Source organism: Ixodes scapularis, unplaced genomic scaffold (genome assembly GCF_016920785.2).
Source record: "Ixodes scapularis isolate PalLabHiFi unplaced genomic scaffold, ASM1692078v2 ptg003521l_1__unscaffolded, whole genome shotgun sequence".
Lineage (NCBI taxonomy): Eukaryota > Metazoa > Arthropoda > Arachnida > Ixodida > Ixodidae > Ixodes > Ixodes scapularis.
This window is the reverse complement of record NW_024610334.1, coordinates 47,506-55,021: the sequence shown is the minus strand read 5'-3', so window position 1 is coordinate 55,021 and position 7,516 is coordinate 47,506.

Here is a 7,516-nt window from a genome sequence, read left to right as displayed (position 1 = left end):
CGTTTATGCCGTGTTATGTTACAAGCTATATTGGGTTATCAGAACTGGTGTCTTTTATTTAATGCATGCCTACAACATTATTGCATACCTGCTTTATAATGACATCGTATTTTGCATTGTGCTATACAATACGAGCGCATGACACGTGGAGTGTAGACGTTGATGGCCTACGCCCAACAAATGCAAACGCCATGTAAGACGCGCGTCCGATACCAGAAGCACGACCCTCGATAACTGGGATGACATAAATTTTAAGGCGGTTCCAAGCGGGGATGTCGCTTCCCAGCATTGCACCACTTGGAATAAGGTGGCCTGGCTGTTTTTCTGTCTTATTACGATGTTCTAGATATTACCATGATTTTTCTCATTGCTGCATGGTCACTAATTCGATAGTCTAATACAGTTATTAATTTTTTATTTATTTTTGTTTTAGGCTTTTGCAATTAAAGGAGTTTGAGCTCGAAGCGAAAACTGCGAATAGTGGTTAGGTCGAATATTTTTGAATCGCGTATCGAATAGTTTCTCCAAGCTTTTTACTGCGCTTAAACGAAAACCATGCAGAACTCGTGAAGGTTGCACCCAAGATTCCACTTGTTAATTTCTAAGCTAACTTAATTTGAATCTAACTATATCGATGCGTTGTGGCCTCGGAAACTCCAATGCCTACATCAGTGGTAGACGACGCACTTGACAGAAAGATGTTTTTGGAATCATGGGCCAAAGGGCTCTTACGAAAGATTGATGCCGTAGCTGTATGTGACAAAGGGCCCATTAAGAAAAATTATTAGACTTCAATGTAATCGGGTAATTAATTACTTTTTAATAATTAGTCTTTTTTAATTATTAACCTTCAAGGTACGGTTTCAATAAGAAACTTGATGCGAATGATCCAGAACTACTAAATTCACGCACATTACATTGATATAAGGCACGCATGAATTTTACGGCGTTCCGAAAGAATTTTTTTCAATTTCGACTCGTTTCTAGGTTTCGGTTCCTTGTAGTAGCGCATATCCGCGCCAGCAATCCCGCCCCCCGTGGCCAAAACGTGCAAACCCTGTGTGCGCCAGGTGCGTCTTCACACTGGCACCGACGTCAAAAAGACAAACCTCATGTGACGGTCCGGAGGATTTCTTATCTAGCCTCTTCTACCTGCGATGCGTGGCAGCGCACGCAAGTAGAAGCACCCCCCCCCCCCCTCCACCCACATGTTTTGGCCACGTGGGGGGGGGGGGGGGGGGGGGGGGGGCGTCAGGAAAACGAAACAGAAACGCCTTCGAATCGAGAAACTTTTCGGAACGCCGTGAAATGCTGAACGTGCATATCATCGTTATAGACCTTTTCATCCTCCTCCGCATGGGCGCTGCCATCTTGGAATCACGTGACGCGGCAGCCATTAGGTTGCTTCAACTTGCTGCTCCGCTCTCCCCTCCGCGCCTTTGCGGATGCGTTGCATTCGTGTTTTTCGTCGCGTTTCACCGCTCTTGCTCGCCTTACTTCGGAAACTGTAGTACGATACGTCTACTCGACGACTCCTGAGGTTTGTTTACTAATAGTGGTGAAACATCCTCAGTAAGAAGCGCGTATATTTATATCGCGCATTTAGGATTGCAAGGCGTCAAGAATAGTCAGCTCAAGGAGACTATCTGTATTCCCTGAAAGTATCGTTCTTTGTATTCATAATATATCGAAAATAGTTTCTTTTGATTATGTGAGGAAACTCGCGGAGGAGATAGACAACGAACGTGTAACTTGTATTTTATCTGAGGCTAAAAGTAACGGTATGCCAACATCAAGCGATTTGTTTGTTCGCAATATCACACCTACATGTGTATGAGGTTCTCAATCTCTTTTTTTTTTTTTTTTGCAACGTAGACATTCGGTTGGTCGGTTTACTTATGAAGTTTAAGAAATTGTGTATCATGTTCGCTCCCATTTCGGCAGTCATTTAAATGATTTACTGATTACATTTAAATAACCAGTGCCCTCCACTTAATTTACTTAACACAAAGGTTGGGACCTCCCGCGTAAGAAACTGCCACACACACTTAACAGTAGCGAGTTTTAGAATAGAGTGCGCAAAGAAATAACGTCATTTCTATTTGCAAATCCAAAACGCGGTTTGGGTTCGGCGCATGCGCAATATTGACGACGCTTTTTTTTTTTTTTGATTACGTTGTTTTATCTCTTGCCAGTATCTAAAATCCGCAATAATTGACGCCCCCCCCCCCCTCCAAAAAAAAAAAAAAGAATAAAAAAAAGAAGAGCCGTCGGCATAACAGCTATAGTCGGTTACAAGTCAAGAAGGTAGGAGAAGCTCCTCCCACAAGTGTGATGCGCCCGTTTCAAATCTCTCCGCAGTCGAAAGAAGAGTTCACTGGAAACGCTCCTTGTTCCGCTTCAATGGATTCCCACTTGTCTCCGATCCCACTTTTTAAGAAAGCGACCTTTGTATTCATCAGAGGGAGAACCGAGCCCCTGAAAGCAGCCTTTGTATCTATCGGGGGGGAAGCTAATCCCCGAAAGTCGTATTTGTTTCCGTCGGTGGGGGAGAACTCTAATCTCCCTCTCGTGGCTTCCACAATGCTAAGTCAAAGCGGAAAGATAAAGCAAATATGTACAAAAAGGCAAGGCCCTCCTCGCGCGTTGGCCGCGACGTCACGGAAACGGTGGGACGCTATTGGATGCGGAGGTGGCGGAGGGATATCTGATTCCCTTTGAGGGGCATTTGCCGCTACCTTCTTAACCTGTAACTGACTATATATGAGTCCAGGATTGTAGAGGCTTACTTTTTGTGGCTGGCTACGCCGAAATTAGTAAAGCGAATTTGTTCTAAGAAATAAATATTTGTTCACACAGGTCTGTGAAGTGGTGCCTAGCGCTGCAACTCAGCCAAACTTTCCGAGATATTTCTCCTCCTGCGCTCTTTAATTTTATTTGGCCAATTTTACGAAAGACAAATGCCAGATTTAATTTGACGGGCCTGTCACTTCTATCCTTATCCTGAGTAAGCAAATCTTTATAAAAAAAAATTATTTCCTAGGGCAAATATCACGAAATGCTGCTTATGAGTACTTTAGCAGGATTGATAATTTAAGAAATTTCCTACTCAGCCTGTCAAAACATGCTCGAGTGCTAAATTTAAAAAAAAGAGGCCGAGACTATATTATTTGTTTATATCAATTATGTGCGTCATTACACGATAAGTGTTTATTCTGCGAAGTTCACTAAAAGGTAGGGTGCCCACGAAAACCAAACAGAGTTGTGAACTCGCGAGTTCATCTGTTCTGGCCGATTCAGAACATTGCTAATCAAGCTGTCGATATGCTTGCCCCCTTTACATTCACATGTTACTCTCTTCATTAGTTTTTTTTCTGGAAGCTGGTGTGATCGGGTACGGCCATACAGGATGGTAATCTTCCCTGTACATCAGTCAGGCGTTTCGCAACCGACTATAATCAGATACATCAAAAAGAGTTGGTAAAAAAATCAAAGTGGCTCAATACTACTGCTTCATTGGTTGTGTGCTACCAAGGAAATAATTGTATCACAAAATTAAGCAAAAACAACGTAAAACAGCAACATAGCCGCGTTCACGTTGAAACCGAAACCAACCAAATTGAAGCAACCTAATGGCGCCGAGTGCGTCAGCGCCCTCTGTCCGCCGGTGAGGCAACTACTAAAATGAAAAGGTCTATAGGAATGAATTTAGTACCATCAAAATGTTTTTCTGTGCGATGCGTAGTTTTCGCAGGAGCGATTTAGCCCGCATAGCCTGCATAATTAGTCACACAGAGGTGCTCGGATATACCTAATCGAGGGGATTTTTTAATTATCTTGCTATATGCAAATATCCTTTCTTAAATCTCGAACTTAAAGGGGCGGTGCAATGATTTTCGGACTTCGGTCAAAGATTTCTGGAAGTTGCCCCCAGACACTTCTGAAGTAAAGAACAGAAAACCGATTTTGCCTGCGTGTCCTAATTTTTGCGTAAAATAAAGATAAAGATTGGTGTTTCGGGCACCCCTCAACTCACTCCCAGCCTTCAGGGTCACACCTGGTCGCACTCCCAGTGACGTCATTCGGAGTGCCGTGTAGCTTCCCTTGTGCTATCTCGGAGGACGCTTCCCCTCCCTCTCTCTGCGTGCATTAGCGGGCGCTATGCTGCGGCTTAGAGCCGAGCGAGGTCACGTAATCTTTCCGCCGTAGTTCCTTCGGCTGCCACTTGGGGCTGCAGGCGGGGGAAAAAGCTCGACCTTTGCTTTGCGATTAAGCAGCGGAATCGCGACATTTTTAATGAAGGAAGTGTTTTCTCTATTCTCCGGGACACGATAAACAACGTAAAAATGACGAGATGCAAATTATTTTAATCATAAAATCGTTGCACCAAAAAAAGGCAATTACGAATGAGAAACAAAGGTTGTGTTGACCATATCTGCCTAATATATATATATATATATATATATATATATATATATATATATATATATATATATATATATATATATATATATATATATATATATATATATATATATATATATATATATATATATATATATATATATATATATATAGGTGGGGCAGAGTACCTTGAGAACAATGGACCGGGAAAATGTAATAAGTCAGAGATCCGTACTTGCGGAGTTGCTATGCTAGGAGTTTATTGCATGTATTTCGACAGTTTCGCCGAGAGGCTCGGCTTCGTCAGGAGATGGCATACATGTCAGGAGATGGCACACATGTATGCCATCTCCTGACGAAGCCGAGCCTCTCGGCGAAACTGTCGAAATACATGCAATAAACTCCTAGCATAGCAACTCCGCAAGTACGGATCTCTGACTTATTATATATATATATATATATATAATGGGATTGAGTGAAGATTGACAAGTGCAGCCGTAGTAATATTGAGAACGAAGAGGGGAGAAGGTGATTATTGAATTTATTGCATTAAAGTTATATATATATATATATATATACATTCTTGCATAATAGCCACAGTTTACATTTCAAAGTTTTACTGTAGCATAGACATCAAGAGTCACAAAGTTTACGTTTCTTTTTAAATACACTAGTCGCGCGTGTGCGCCATCCCGCTTTGAAAGTGTGCTTTCCTCGTAAGCACGCGACTGCAATATTTGTACTTTTTAAAGTGTCGATCGGGGCGGTTTAGCCCCGTTGAGCGCGCCTCTTATCCTGCGCCCGCGTCCTGCGCAGAAACAACACCCGCAGAAGCAAGCTCCACGGGTGTTGCTTCTCCGCAGTACATCGGTGCTCGCTAAGAAGCACGCTCAACGGGGCTAACCCACAGCGATCCACACTTCGAAAAATACGATTATAGCAGTTCATCCCGAAGCGAATATTGAATAGCGTATTATTCGAAACGACTATTCGAAAATTCGAACACTAGCACAATTCTCACGTTTTTAAACAGTAAATTAGCTTACTCTCAAGGTACTTAGAGCTAACAATACTGTTTAGCCCCATAAGCCCCTCGTCGTAGGTATACTGTACGTTGAGATGCTTTGGAGTGCCGGTTTCGAATCTGAAAACACTGCAAGATGCTTGAAAATGAGGCGGCAGATGGTGCTAAGCCTTCAGTCCATTCCTTGATTCCCGGCGTGTAAAGGCTATGGCTGGGAAATTGATTTATTAACCTACCATTTAATCAATGAATTCTTTAATCGCGATTAATGTTTTTAACCGGTTAATAGGTAAAATTTTGATGAACCAAACGAAAGTAAAAATCCACGCTTTTACCACGCAGACGTGGACGAGAGCAGCTATATGAAGGGCTAACTTTAGGTCAAAATAAGCCTAAAGCAAACTGTAAAGGCAAGATATGTAACTCCTGACAAGTGCAGAAGGTTGCACATGTCCCGACCACTCCAACGCCGTTCGGGTGTCCGGTTAGCGCAGCAGAGGCTATTAACAATCAAAGAAGGTCGCTCTTGCCGGAGAATATCAAAGAACCTCTTTGCTCATGCAGCTGGAGTAAAAATCTGTGAGTGTCTTCGAACTGTTCTTAACTACACATGGAGGTTGACTCACAATCAAAATTGTATATTGCGTCATTCATCACATATAAAAAAAAAATGACTTAAAATATTATGCATGGAAATGACCAAGACCAATTAATCGAGCAATTAATCGAATAAAGAGCGGCGATTAATTGGGTTACAACTTTCAATTGACGCCCAGCCCCAGAAAATAGTCTACTCTAGAGGTGACATTACTTAATTGAAAAATCTCTAGGAGCTAAATACATATCACAACGTCTTTCGAAGACTTCTTCACACCATTATCGTCCTTCATATCTACTGAATCTGAGCCTCAACAATCGTGTGCCCCCCAAGCGAGTTGAAGTTATTATACACCGAATGCACCTGTGTGTTTCTTACATAAATAATAACATAAATTAGGGTGATTGCGCAAACGAACTAGTAAACAATAAAAACATTTAACCTTTTTACTTTGGTGAAGAAGAAAGAGCAGCGGAGTTCTGTTCTCGGCGGTGGCTTTCCAGGCGACAGATCTGCTCTTCTTTCGCAAGAGAGTCGAAGCACTCGACGCAGTGGAACTTTTAGGCGATAGCGGCTTCGCGGCGGTAGCGAAACAATTCGCGCTGCTGCGCAGATCGCCGCTCGTACCGCTCCCGCTCCTCTTCCTCCGAAGAAAGATATAGCCGCCATCTATGGGCGACGGCGGCAACCAGTTTTCTGGTTGCTGGCGGTAGCTGTCCAGAGTTTGGTGACATCATTTCTAATCCGGCGGACACGATCCTGGGGTAACTAACGCTTAACAGCTCCGCTGTAAAAAAAAAAAAAAAATCTGAGACGAGGGGACACATAAATAAGATCAAACATCACACAAATTGGGTCAAACGTCTCAAAATATAAATGGTGTTGCCTTTGTCCCTTTGTGTGTGTGTGTGTGTGTGTGTGTGTGTGTGTGTGTGTGTGTGTGTGTGTGTGTGTGTGTGTGTGTGTGTGTGTGTGTGTGTGTGTGTGTGTGTGTGTGTGTCCCCTCGCATTTATATTATAAGCGATCATCCTTCCAGAGACACTCCGCGTCGCTGGAAAAATTATCGCAGTTATGAGATCGTCCTGCGAGTCTGCGACGCTCTACCCAGAAGATAAGTTGAAAAAGAAGGATATTTTAATACTTTGTTTGCTTTGTAACACCCACTTTTAGCAGACACGTATTTCTAGAAGTACAAATTAACAAATGACTGACTAATATTATTGTGTAATTTTATTTAGGTCAAACAGCAAAAAAGTGGGAGAGGAAAGGCGGTCACTCACGACAGCGAGGTATTCGTATATATGTGGTAAGACGCGGGTACGCCACTGGAGAAGACGTCACAATATTCAATAATGGAGACGTCCTATTGTTTTCAGTTTTAAACACGAACCCGCAACTGCAGTATCCCTCACTTATGCCCTCTATGCGATTGCACACGTGCGTGGGCCGCCTAGGCAAAAATGTGAATTTGGACTCGCGGATCTGACCG